Raw genomic sequence first — 14655 nt, forward strand, 5'->3', positions numbered from 1 at the left:
TAGGCAATGGCTGGAATTAGATCTCAGGTCTCCTTGCTACTCTGAGACTGCCCTTCCATCATGATTTTAGAAAACAATCCCTTCCCTACCTCCCCTTGCCTGTCATCATTCTTTTGAAGTTAATAAGGTAACCGCTACTGTTTCTACCTAGGAGTCTGAGAGGATTAACATCCCTGGAGCTTTCATTAGAATCAACAGGGCTGTATAAAGGACCAAAGTTGTGGGGAAAATTGAAGCAAAGAAAGTGAGAAAATGTTTCCCTTAGCTTTGAGAAGCATTGAGGACAAAGGAACTAGACTTGGGAGAGTTTGTTTGCTATTTTAAGAGCTATTATACAAGAAGTTGAATTTAAGCATATCCTGTTTCGCTTTCAGAGCAAAATTAGGTAGATGTTGACCAGAAGCAGATATAGGGGAGAAAGGAAGGCCTTATACTAATTTGAATTGTACCGGAGTAAAAGAAGCTAGTTTAGGAGGTAAGGTTTCTCTCTTTAAAAGCTTGCTGCCCATTTCCAGAGTCAGGGGGATTTTGAAGAGGGGATTCTTAGTTAAATATAGTATGTATTAGATAGCCTCAGAAGTCTCTTTCCACTCTGAGACTGTGTAATGCTTTACTTTTTGGGGGGTCAAATATTAACATTAAAGAAATTCTTATTATAATTCATGAAACATCTCAGATGATAAGTTACAAACCATAGTTCACTCAGTTCAGTGTTCTTTTTTTGCCCTTTTGGGGGGCATTTAAATCTAGATTTGTTTTAATTAAGTTTAATGTTAATTCCATGCTGTATTTCAGTCAGAACAATACAGATTCTGACTCCAGTCAGATATCTAGCAGTACAAATCAGCTTCAAGTTAAAGATATTGAAGAAAGAAGTTGAGTGAGCAAAGGGAAAGCAGTGGAAAATTGTGGTAGTTCTCTGCATGATTAGTCCCTTCTAGATTTCCTTATTAATTGCGTATATCTTCCTTTTATTAGACCATAGAATGAGAAATGGCAATAATTAAATTCAATAAACATGTACTAAATTTCTCTCCACTCACATGGCCACTATTACCTTAACTTAGACCTTCACCACCTCTCACTTGGATTATCACCTTTTAATGAAGTTAAACTTATTTATTTTCTGAGTATATACAGGGACATTGTCATATTACTGGATCAAAGATATTTTTTCCCCCTTGGAGGGGTAATGTGATTGTTACAACACTTAGTCTACAGGTATATGCTTATTTTATATCAGTATGCCAATTTATTTTATTTCTAATTAAGTTTTATTTACTTTTCAGTTCCTGATTCTTTTCTTCCCCCTATGCAATCCATAACTATTGAGAAGACAAAAAAAAAAAAATTACAAAACCTAATACAAATATGAAATCATTCAAAACAAATTTCTGTATTAGCCATTTTCTAAGGGAAAAAAGTCAAGAAAAAGAGAGAGAAAAAAATTTTACATATATATTATGTATGTATGTATGTATGCTTCTACCTGCACTCTAAGCCTATTTGTTCTCTGTAGAGATAGACAGCATGCTTCATCATGGGTCCTTGCGAACTTTGGTGGATCACTGTGTTCAACAGAGTAGCTAAGTTTTTCACTATTCATCATTGTTACAATATTGTTGTTACTGGTTCTGCTGGTATATAATACATTATTGATTCTTCTCATTTCATTTTGCATTAGTTCATATAAGTTTTCCTGGAGTTTTGGGGAAAACACCCCTTCGTCATTTTTTTTTTAGCACAATAATATCCATCACAATCACATATTAAAAGTTTGGCCATTCCCATATGTGATGGACATTCCCTCACTTTCCAATTCTTTGTCACCACAAAAAAGAACTGAGATAAATTCATAGATCAGGATATAGATATAGATATCCTTTTTCTTTGATCTTTTTGGGATATAGGCCCGTATTGCTGACTTTAATACCTTTTTAGGTATAGTTTCAAATTGCTTTCCAAAACAGCTGAACTAGTTTACAATTCCATTAACAGTTCATTAGTGTGATTATTTCCCCCATTATCCCCTCTAGCATTTGCCATAGTAACCAATCTGATGGTTGTAAGGTGGTATCTCAAAATTATTTTAATATGCATTTGTCTGTTTTTTAATGAATTAGAACATTTCTACACATTTACTATTGATAGCTTTGATTTCTTTCTCTGAAATCCATTACCCTTGAACATATATCATTTGAAGACTGGCATCTTGTTCTTAGTTCTCTCTATATTATCTTGTAAAAAGCTGAAACTCTTAAAAGGTATACTTGAATCACACAATGAGAACTTAGGCTAATTACCTATTCCATATAAGACAATGACTCTATTAGCATATATTTGGAAAAAGAGCCCTTCTCACCACTGATGCTGGCTCAATGTTTGGGATTAAGAAGACAAAGGATTAGAGAGTGGGGTGACAGGCCAGAGTCACTTGGTGGCAGGAAGAGGAAGAAAAAGGTAGAGATTCTGGACTCCAGAATAAAGAAAAGGTCGTTGTCAAAACTCCTGGCAGTTTGTCTGTCTTCTTCACTTCTCCCCCTAAAGACCAAGAACTTTTACTTATCCTGAGTCTGGTTGATTCTGAGGCCCCTAGGGAGCTAGCTCGAACTTAACATTATCTGACAAATAACATTTTTATCAAAGAAATTTGGTACAAATATTTTTCTCAGTTTCTTGCTTTTCTTCTAATTTTATCTGTATTGGTTTTGTTTGTGCAAAAAGTTTTCAACTTTAATCAAAATTATCCATTTTGCCTCCTGTGAACCTCTCTATTTTTTCTTTGGTCATAACACTCTTCTCCTACCTATTGACCTGACATGCACTTTCTTCTATGCAGCACTAATTTGCCTATATCACCTACGTATAATGTCTAAATCTTGTGTTTCTTTTGAGCTTATCTTGGTAGACAGTGTGAGATGTTGGTCTATGCCTAGTTTCTACCAGATTATTTTCTAGCTTTCCTAGCAATATTTTCAAATACTGAAGTCTTGGACCGTCAAACACTAGATTACTGTGCTTATTTGCTTCTATATAGTGTGTCCCTAATCTGTTCCACTTGACAAGGGGAACCCCAAAACTCACTTTCTCTCTTTCTCTGACTCTGGGGAGAAGCTTGAGAAACTCCCTCAGAGAAGGTCTCCCTGGGAGACCCGCTTCAGGGAATCAAGATAAAGTAGTTTCATTCTGATACCTGATGGGAGTAGTTGAGTCCAGGACCACTCCTACTTAACCAGAACTGAATATCTAGATTTCTATCCAACTCTATTGTGTTGGAGAGTAGCCTGAGACACTCATTCAATTCAAAGATTGTCTATTCTGATTTAAATTCAAAACTGCTCCCAGCCCCACTAAGAGTTATCCATACAACAAGTTTCCTTCAGCTCATTCCTTGCAGAGGACCTAAAAGCTGGAATCATGCCAGGCCAAGGTCCTTCCTTGGCATAGCTTCCTGCAAGGGACTCTGCTTGCTGAAAAGACATTCTCTTTTTCAGGGTTAACCTTTCTTTGTTTCTCTCACACATTTCTCTAACAGAACTATACCTCTCTTTACCTCTCTGTCAAGACTTCTCTGCTAGACCTTTATCTCTCTGCTAGGACCCTGCCACTTGGAAGTCAGTCTTCCTAGCAAGGCTAACTTCCCAATGCCAAGTGTCAATAAACTTCTTTTTGCCAGTCTAACTTTTCATAAATTTCATTTACGAAGGACCTACACCGAGTAGATGAGGATTTCCACAACTCTCTGCCCTGTGCCAAACCTCATCACACTAACTAACCACTCATTTCTTTTCTTTTCTTTCTTTTTTTTTTTTTTTTTTTGGCCTTTAGCTATTTTAAAAATCATTAAATAGAGACAACTTCAAAAAAAGTTTCCCAACCAGGGAAGTCAGAATTTTTATCTAAAGTCATTTTGCCTTCCTAGAATTTTATGATTTAAAAATTTTTTTAAAGTTTTTTTTTATTTTCAAAACCTATGCATGGATAATTTTTCAACAAAGACCCTTGCAAAAGCTTGTGTTTCAAATTTTCTCCTCCTTCCCCTCATCCTTTCCCCTAGATGGCAAGTGTTAGGATTCTTACAAGGTGCTAAGTCACTAGAATGAATAGACAATAATTATCTAATTTAGCATGATTGATCTGATCCTATAAGGAGATGCTATGAGCTAGAACTTGAAACAAAGTACTGAGTGGAATTGAGGAGACAGTGGTTAAATCTAGTTTGGCATTGATTTAATCCTACAACAAATAATGGTTTCCTAGTGATGTAATGATTGATGTGTACTCAGTGTGCAGCATATAAGCAAAAAGCTCTTAGGGCCAAAGAAGACTTCTGGAGATTCAGAGTTAGGATTCAGTCAAGGAGATTCACAAGTCGGGCAGAACAAAGGAAGACAGAGAAGTGGTTGCTGGCTGTCCTGTGGAGAACACTGAAACCAAGATCCAAGGCCTCCAGAAAACTAGCCAAGCCCCAAGTGAAGGAGATAATATTTGGAAAGAGACAGTAAAGGATTTGGACTTTAACTCCTGGCTGCATTTGGGATTATTGAACTGAACTGAAACTAAGGCTGCCTCCACAAGCTCCCCAAGAAACCTACTCCAAGATATATATTAGAGAAAAGAATATTACAGCAAGTAATCCAATACATGTTAAACATGTTAAAATATGTTAAATCTAATATATGTATATATATTTCTTTTACAATTGTCTTTCTGCACAAGAAAAATCTGATCAAAAAGGGAAAAAGATAAGAAAGAAAACAAAATGCAAGCAAACAACAAAAAGTGAAAATGCTATGTTGTGGTTCACACTCAGTTCCCACAGTCCCTTTGGGTGTAGATGGCTCTCTTCATCACAAGATTTTTGGAACTTAACCACTCTATTTCTTATCCAAAACCTAATTGTTTTAAGAACTACAGCTTTGTAGTATAGTTTGAGATCTCTTACTACTAATCTTCTTTACTTTCCACTGTTCCCATTGATTCTTTTAATATTCTTGATCTTTTGTTCCTCCAGAAAAAATGTTTATTTTTCCTAGTCCATAAAATAATGTTTTTGTAATTCAATTGACATAGCAATCAATAAGTCAATTAAATTAGATAGTTACCATCACTTTATTATGTTAATCATATAATTATATTGTATGATTGTATAATTATTATGTTATCTATAGGATAATTATAGTGATATTGATAATCATAACTACATATTTACATATTACATATGTAATTTATTATATTAATTCTAATTATTTATATTAATTTATATCCTAATTTATTATATTAATTCTCCTGCCTATGCATGAGAAATGAATATTTTTCCAATTATTTAGATGGGTTTTTATTTGTGTAGAAGCATGTTTTATGTTTGTATTCATATACATATGTATATATATATGTCTTGTCAGCTAGACTCCTAACTACCCTATGTTGTTTGTATTTTAATTGGAATTTCTTTTTCTATCTCTTTCTACTGAATCTTGCTGGTAATATATTGAAATGCTAAGGCTCTGTATGAATTTATTTTATATTCTGCATCCGTGCTAAAGTTGTTAATTATTTTGACTAGTTTTTTAGTTGACTTTCTAGAGTTCTTTAAGTAAATCATATTTTCTGCAGGACAAGGATATTTTGTTTCCTCATTGATTATGCATATTCTTCAGTTTCTTTTTCTTGTTTTATTGTGGTAACTAACATTTTTAGTATAATATTGAAAAATAACAGTAGTTAATGGATATCCTTTCTTCACCCCCGATCTTATTGTTAAGGCTTCTACAGTTTATTCCCATTACAATTAATGTTTGTTCTTGTTTTTTGATACTAGTTATCATTTTAAGAAAAGTTCCATTTGTTCCTAATTTTCTAGGGTTTGTTGTTTTATTTTTTTTTTTAAATAATGGGTTATATTTTGTCAAAAGCCTTTTCTGTGTATATTGAAAAAATCACATGAGTTTTGTATTTTTTATTATTGATATAGTCAATTATTCTAAATAGGCCTACATTTCTGGTATAAATTTAAAATGGTCATATTGCATGATTTTTTTGTGATATATTGTTGTAATCTCCTTGCTAGTATTTTATTAAAAAATTTTGCATCAATATTCATTAGGGAAATTAGTTTATAGGTTTCATTTTCTGTTTCATTTTTGGCTGTGCCTTATCACAATAGTCTTCTAATGGGTCTTCCTATCACAAATCTCTATGTTGAAAAATCCATCCTTAACAAAGCTGCCAAAGTGACACTTCTAAAATACAGAAATCATTCTCCTGCTCAATAAATTCTACTGGCTCTCTTTTCCCTCTATGATCAAATTCTCCCTCCTTCCCTCCCACTCTTCCTCCCTTTCTCCCTCTCTCCCTCCTTTCTTTCCTTTATTCCTCCCTCCTTTCCTTCCTTCGTTCCTTTGTTTCTTCCTTCCCTTTTCCTCTCTGTTCCCAATTACATGAAGTAATTTTATACATGTTTATGTACCACTTATCTCCCTTGAGAAAATGTAAGATCCTTATAAATTGTTTTTGCTATTTTTTTACTAAGCAACTAGAATGGTGTCAGGCATATTGGAGGCATTTAACAATGCTTACTAATTGTTTAACTAAAGTACTTCCTGAGTTCAAGTAACTATACTAGGCTTATGAGGAAATATGTCCATAAGCAACTTTGAGAGATGCAAAACAAGGAGATTTGTGAGGTTTAAGGAAAAAGTTTCTATTAATAAGGCTTTATGGATCAAATGGCATATAAACTGAGCTTTAAAGGACAGCTAAAAGTTCACAAGTGAAGAAGTGAAGAAAGGACAGATTTCACGAAAAGGGAATATCATTAACAAAGGCAAGGAGGTAGCAAGTAATAAAAAGACTAGAAAGGCAGAATGATCTTTGATTATGAAGGGCCTTGAATTACAGGCAAAAGACTTTGAGCTTTGCTTGGTAAATAATAAGGATCCACTGAAGATTCCTGAGCACTTAGCAGCAGTATCAAGATATGCTGGATTGGGAAATAAAGAGGAGACAAGAAGTTATTGAAATGCTTTAGGTCAATGGATATCTGTCCCTATATTGGGGCAATGGTATGTATCTCAACAGGATGATCATTATTGTACTGAAAACCAGGAGTTGGGGGCTCAGTGTAGTATAATTTCCCTTATTTGCAAGTTTAAACCATTATGGGGCATGGCCCTATTATACCAGGAAATGCAGTTTAGAAGGATTCTATAGAGATTTTTGTTTGTTTGTTAAATGTTGTTTCTCTCTCATCTTAAAAAGATTTAAAAAAAAAAAAAAAGACCTAACACAAACTGATTAAGATAGTTAGAAGAAAAAATTCAATTGAATGAAAAAAAAGGGGGGGAAAGAGGAGATAGCTGGAGCATGTAGGATGCCTGCCTGTCACTGGAGTGTAATATCAGGAGGAACATCATGAAAGCAAAAGAGAAAGGCAAAGCCTGCAAAGAGACTCTCCCCTTCAGTGGACTCCCTAGTTGGTATAATCCCAACAGACTGGTTTACAGGTTCCAGTTCCTGTGTCCTTGATTATAACACTAAGGGAAAAGGGTTCCTTGACCATTTTTGCAATTCTAAATCTATCCTATTTGATAAGCAATGTCATGTTAAGACACAGACAGCTGTATCTCCCAGAGCTGGGCAGAGATGAAATCCCCAGAATGCTGCACCAGAAAATGTACAATGAAATATAAAAACAAAACCACGGGTAATTAACAAGCTGGAGGAGACAATGGAGGCCAGTCATCTCTCTCAGGCAGCTCACTGCTCTGCCTGGTCTACTGATGAGACCCACTGTGGTTTCTGATTCTGTGTGCATATGTGGGCGTGTGCATCCAAGGTGTCTTCAGAAAGTAAAGCACTCTTGCTGAAGCTTTGTGACTTTCTCTTAAGATTTGTAGCAAGAGGAGGAAAAAGAAGGAAATAAAGGTAGTCAAATACAGAGAAGAAAAAACAGACACAACAGAAGGAAAGTTTTGATTTGGCTACAAGTCTCTCTTGCCTTATGTTTCAGTTTTGTTATAATAAATTTAGAAATGTATTGAGGCAGCAATAACAAGATTATGTGATGATCAACTCTGTTGGCTGTGGCTCTTCAACAACAATGAGGTGATTCAGGCCAATTCCAATTCCAATAGACTCATTGTAGAGAGAGTCGTCTACACCCAGAGAGAGGGCTGTGGGGACTGAGTGTGGATTACAGCATAGCATTTTCACCTTCTTCTTGTTGTTAGCTTGCTTTTTTTCCTCTCAGTTTTTTCTTTTTTGATCTGACTTTTCTTGTGCAGTATGATAAATGTGAAAATATGTATAGAAGAACTGCACATGTTTAACATATTGGATTACTTGCAGTCTAGGGATGGGGGTAGGAAAAGGCAGAGAGAAAAATTTGGAAAACAGGATTTTGCAAAGGTGAATGTTGAAAACTACCTTTGCATATATTTTGAAAATAAAAAATTATTATTTAAAAAAAAAAAGGAAATGTATTGAAGGATGACACAGATATTCTGGCAGACATGGTTAAATACCCTGGCTATGTCTCTACATTGTCATTTTACAGTCACCTCCAAAGATGCTGGATAGTCTGGATTGAAGAAGAAGGGCTGTTGCCTTTAATCAAAATAGACTAAAAATACCCAAGAGGAATAAAGATATATATATTCAAGCCAGAGCCACAAAAGAAAAGGGTATAGTTTGCTGCAGGCCAATGGGTTCCCTCTTCCAGAGCTGGAGTGGTCAGATTTGACTGCTATTGCTGTTGGTTTGATTCCTTAATTAACCCAGGTAACTGATGCCATTGGTGGTTTCCCTCCCCAGGTTCTCCTTTGAGGCTAATGAACCCTCAAGACAAATTACTTCTGCCATGACCCACAATGAGAAACTTGTAAAAGATTAAACTTTGACACAGCAGCTCTACATCTTGTCCTGAATTTTAATATTTCAGTTATGACTACCTAACATCTTATCTTACAAATGATAAAGATATGCATGTATTATAGATATGTGCTTGAAAGAGTTTTTAAAAGTTCCACTAATTAACAGATTAGATACAAATGACAAAAAAGGGTACATCTATAGCAATCTAGTCTTTGACAAACCCAAAGATACCAACATGAGGGATAAAAATTCATTATTTGGAAAAAACTGTTGGGAAAACTGGAATGGCAGAAATTAGATATGGATCCACACTTAACACCATATATCAAGATAAGATCAAAATGGGTCCATGACTTAGGCATAAAGAATGAGATAATAAATAGATTAGAGAAACAGAAAATAGTCTACCTCTCAGACCTGTGGAGGAGGAAGGAATAGAAGATTTTGATTACATCAAACTAAAAAGCTTTTGTACAAACAATACTAATGCAAACAAGATTAGAAGGGAAGTAACAAATTGGGAAAATATTTTTAAAGTTAAAGATTCTGACAAAGGTCTCATTTCCAAAATATATTAGAGAACTGACCCTAATTTATAAGAAATCAAACCATTCTCCAATTGATAAATGGTCAAAGGATATGAACAGACAATTCTCAGATGATGAAATTGAAACTATCTCCACTCATATGAAAGAGTGTTCCAAATCACTACTGATCAGAGAAATGCAAATTAAGACAACTCTGAGATACCACTACACACCTGTCAGATTGGCTAAGATGACAGGAACAAATAATGAGGGCATACCCTTTGACTCAGCAGTGCTACTACTGGGCTTATATCTCAAAGAAATACTGAGAAGGGGAAAGGGACCTGTATGTGCCAAAATGTTTGTGGCAGCCCTTTTTGTTGTAGCTAGAAACTGGAAGATGAATGGATGTCCATCAATTGGAGAATGGTTGGGTAAATTAAGGTATATGAATGTTATGGAATATTATTGCTCTGTAAGAAATGACCAGCAGGAGGAATACAGAGAGGCTTGGAGAGACTTACATCAACTGATGCTGAGTGAAATGAATAGAACCAGAAGATCACTATACACTTCAATGCTGTATGAAGATGTATTCTGATGGAAGTGGAAATCTTCAACATAAAGAAGATCCAACTCACTTCCAGTTGATCAATGATGGACAGAAACAACTACACCCAGAGAAGGAACACTGGGAAATGAATGTAAATTGTCAGCACTACTGTCTATATACCCAGGTTACTTGTACCTTTGGAATCTAATACTTACTGTGCAACAAGAAAATGGTATATATACACATATATTATATCTAGGTTATATTGTAACATATGTAAAATGTATGGGATTGCCTGTCATCAAGGGGAGGGAATAGAGGGAGGGAGGGGATAATTTGGAAAAATGAATACAAGGGATAATATAATTTAAAAAATTACTCATGCATATATACTGTGGGGGGAAAAAAAAAGTTCCACTAATTTTGCAGCTTTGAGGACTCCATGAAAGCCCTCTTGACTGGCCGTCAATAAACAATCCTAGCTGAATGCTAACTTCAGATCATTTCAAAAGAACATTATGGAGGGAGATTGCATTGCTAGATTAGGGCACACCACAATCTCAAGCCACTACCCATATGTGGTTTATTGTGATGATGGTGTGTGAAATAGAGAGATAAGGTGAAGAACTTACAGGAATGTGTGAATTCTTTTTCTGTATTTTATTTTCATTATTTCTGTGTTTCCCCTATGTTCTGTATAATATGTGCAGGCCCATTATTTACTTGAGCCTTGGCCAGTTATAAACATATATACTTAACCTGAGCTGATGAGATTTATCAGTATTTGACATTTATCGATATTTAGTCTATTAGCTTGACCACTGTCTGTTTAATTATTTGAAGCTTGAAGGCCTGATTTTCTGTTTCCTAGAAATTCTGTTTTGGGGAAACAGAAACCTTCCATTCCAATCTCTCCAAATAGCAACAACCAATTAATTAGATGCCTCCCCCTCCCCTTATCAATGTTCTCTTACTTGTGATGTAATCTCTTGTATAAAAGCTGTGCATCTTTAGTGCCTCTTTAGCCCTCCTACCAGGAGCTTTTTCTTTCTTATCTTGTGATGGGACGACTCATCCTCTGGAGGTTTTAATAAACAACCTTTCTGCTTTCTACTGAGTAATCTCTGAGTAGTTAATTTGGGTAAGGGTCTTCTACATCCCTCACAATGGCCTTAGTTATCTCCAAACAACATCTCCAAACAGATCTTTACCTTTTGGACTTCCCTATGAGGTCAACATGCATTCACAGATTTGTTAATAAGACTCACCTGTCATATCCAGACCACTAGAGTCAAAGCCTACCCCAGGATTGTAAATTTAGAGGTTGAAGAGACGTTTGAGATCTAAGGAATCCAACCCTTTCATACAAGAGGAAAATGAAGCTCAGAGAGTGGTGCCCCAATCAAAAAAAGGCAGATTTCACTTTAAATCCAGTTTTCTTTCTTCTATATCAAAGAACACTCTCATGTAGATAACTTAGCAATCACCTCCTGAACCTCTGAAGGACTGAGTTTACTGAACATGATCGTGCAGACTGTACAGATTCCAGTTTTTGTGGCCTTAAGATTTCTTTATCCATACCTAACTTCTGAACACCATGCTAGAAAGGCTTGGCAGCAGCTAGTAGATTCTTCTGGCCTAATTATATGAAGCCAGTTCTATAAATTTTGAGAGGGAAATAAACATAAATAGCCTCCCTGCTTTCTGACCTCTTCAGGTTAATGAAATGCGCCCACATCCTCCCAGTCACTTGCTTCTTGGAGATTTCTGCATAAACACATAACCCCAGCATGAAGCCGGCATCTAGCTCTAAGACTTGGCAGCAGTTTGGCATTTAGCAGGGGGAGAAGGAACTGCACTCTTCCAGCAGGTACTTTGAATGACAAGCTTCATTGGCCTCAGGCTTAGGAGAGGCGGTTGATAAGAAAACAAATGATAATGGGGAAACAAGATTCAAGGGGTTTTTCAGGAGAGTTTTATTCCCCCCAGAAAGGAGTTTAGGGTTTGGCTCCAGGGTCTTTATCTAGGGGGAGAAGATTTCTCTTTTGTTTTAAATAGCCCTCGAGGGATGGGGAAAGGAGGGCAGAAGAAGGCTTAAACACAGGTGCAACAAAATCAAAATAACCTACAGATTTGAAAGCCAAAACGAACTTGTCAGTGACTTATTGTCTCCTTTTAAGATAAGGTTTCTGTCAATTTTTCAACAAGCATTTATTAAAACTATGAAATGGGTACTATTCTAGGTGCAGAGGGCACAGAAACAAAGATGAAGCAGTCCTTATCTTCAGGGGGCTTACACTCTATGGGGCAGGTCCAATCTGGAGCTTGGGACTGTAGAGTAATGACTCTGGTGGGAATCAACAAAACACAAGCTAATATTATCAAGTGTCCTAAGCTGCTCCAAAAACTTCTCTGAAAAAGTATGGCCAATAACTCAGGCTTTCTTTTTCTCGGGTTGAATTGTTGTTCCTCTGAAGATGAGGAAATGTGATGCAGTGTGAAGAAAGTTAGCTTTAGTCCAATGATCCCAGAATAATCCTGATCCACCCACAGATCCTCTGGCTCTATACTGGTTATCTCATTGATTGACACCAAGAGGTCCCACGCCAAGTACCATGGAGTCATATTTTGGATCCTGATAGACTCCATTGAATATAAATACAATCATTTCTACTTTGAGCAGAAACCCTTTTGCTTTGTTTTATTTTGTTTCTGACTAGATGAAAGAGGAGATTCTTTGCCTCAATTATTACCTAGCTTTAGTCACTGAATAAAAATATAACAGATAATGTTAACAAGTGGCCCACAAAGATCTATATATCTTTTAAAGTTTGACATCATTGGTCGAGAACATAAAAGCCTAGCAAGCCTCCACCAAGAGGTCATGTTCTTTAGAGTTGGCAGTGCTTCCCTTTCTTTGGAGTCACCATACCCCACAAAGCTGAATGACCAGATGCATTTCTAAACGGACACAAAAGGGGCCTGCATCCAGCTCAAGCAATGTTATATTCTCTCTGAGTATCTTTTCCATGCTATGTCAAAGTAAACCTTTTTTTTTGAAAACTACTAGAGGACCTAAAAGTAACTCATTTCATTTCAATCATGGGCCTGAAGTACCAGACAGGCCTATAACATCAAAGAAGAGCTTAGCTTCCTTATCATTAATATGATTCATTGGCCCCTGCCCTCATTCAGCTCATCACTGAGAAGAGAGGGAAATAGGAACTTCTTAACCCTGAGTTGCTCTTTACCCCCTTCACGCCCTGACCCTGCTGCCATGGCAGGTAGGTTCCTTGCTTTACAAGAAAGTTTTGTACCAAAGCTTGGATAATTCAAGGGCCAATTGCATTGTTGAGATGAAGAAGAAAAGGGTTCCCACTTATACTTTAAATGATAGGGAGCATTGGCTGGGGCACCTGGGCACAGATCATTGGCTCAGCAGTAGCATATTCCTCTAGTTTAGCTGGTCTGGAGTAATACATTTTTAATGATGTCTTGTTATGGTTTTGATCTGAACAAGAGAGGGAATTCAGAAGCCCTAAGTCTGGCTGTGATGGGCAGAAAGGGCTTGGCAACCCAGAACTTCAACATGAACAGTGCCAAGTGATACAAGCCAAAGCTTGATTTTTGTATAGAGAATATATCAAATAATTCAACCAAATACAGAAGCTGAGATGCAATCTAGATTTCAAAAGATCATATCATATATTCTCCTGCTCACATACTTCCTCACAATATCTCACTCCAAACTTTTACAATCCTTACTACCAAACCAGGTCTTCTCTTGTCTTTAATCATCTCAACTGCTACCTTGTTGGTGAATCCTACCCCGATTCCATCGATCAATAACTTAGTCTTTCTTGGACCTCAAAAAGACTATATGCTTGTACTTCTTAGATGAGCTTCTCATGTATCATTTTGTACTTATGTGATTTGCAGCTAGAAATACTAGCCTGGTGGTGTGCTTATGTCTGCTGCTTTGGAGATGCTAATTGACAAAAGATGGACACACTATAAGAATAATATATTTTCTTAGAAAGAAAACTAAATATACAGCATGGAACAGTTGTGATTTGTCAGTGGATGGAGCGTCTGTGCAAATGAAATCTCAGTCCTTCAAGTACTAAAATAAATAAGGCTTTAATGAGGTATCACATATACCCAGTAGAATATAAACTCCATGAGTTAGGAAGCATATCTAAACTTTGCATCTCTCCAAGAAAACTTTACACTGCTTTCTATACAGAATGTATTTAATAAATATTTATTGGATTGAAATGAACCAAGTTGAAGCTGGGAGTTCTCATCTATCTTTGATTAAAAGTCTGATTCCTATGAATAATTATGACATGACAGTGACCTGGGTTCTTGAAAACTGTACAAGTTTCCAGGAAAGACTCAGATGGACTGTTGATCCAAAGACCTGCCTAACTAAGATCAGATAAGTTCACTATATGGTTAACTGTGGGCTGAAGAATTTTTTAGAGGCAGACACACTTGAAAACCACTCATGAAGTAAAGGAGGAGATGTGACCTGCATCAATCTAAGGAACAAGTATGCCAAATAAATGACCAATCCCTTCAGTACCAAAGTGCTCTCTGTATGCTTTTAATTTACTCCAATGCTCTCTAGCACCAACTCTTTAAAACAGCAACTCACCAGAGCTACACTCCTTAGAGTCACAAAGTCCATTCCCAATC

General features: G+C 36.3%; 1 protein-coding gene across 4 annotated transcripts in view; it reads right to left on the minus strand.

The window, feature by feature from the left end:
- Window positions 1–14655, minus strand: part of MAD1L1 (mitotic arrest deficient 1 like 1) — an 862777-nt gene that overhangs the window by 205433 nt on the left and 642689 nt on the right. The window lies entirely within an intron of this gene.

The sequence above is a fragment of the Sminthopsis crassicaudata genome, chromosome 1 (assembly GCF_048593235.1).
Source record: "Sminthopsis crassicaudata isolate SCR6 chromosome 1, ASM4859323v1, whole genome shotgun sequence".
In the NCBI taxonomy this organism is placed as follows: Eukaryota; Metazoa; Chordata; class Mammalia; order Dasyuromorphia; family Dasyuridae; genus Sminthopsis; species Sminthopsis crassicaudata.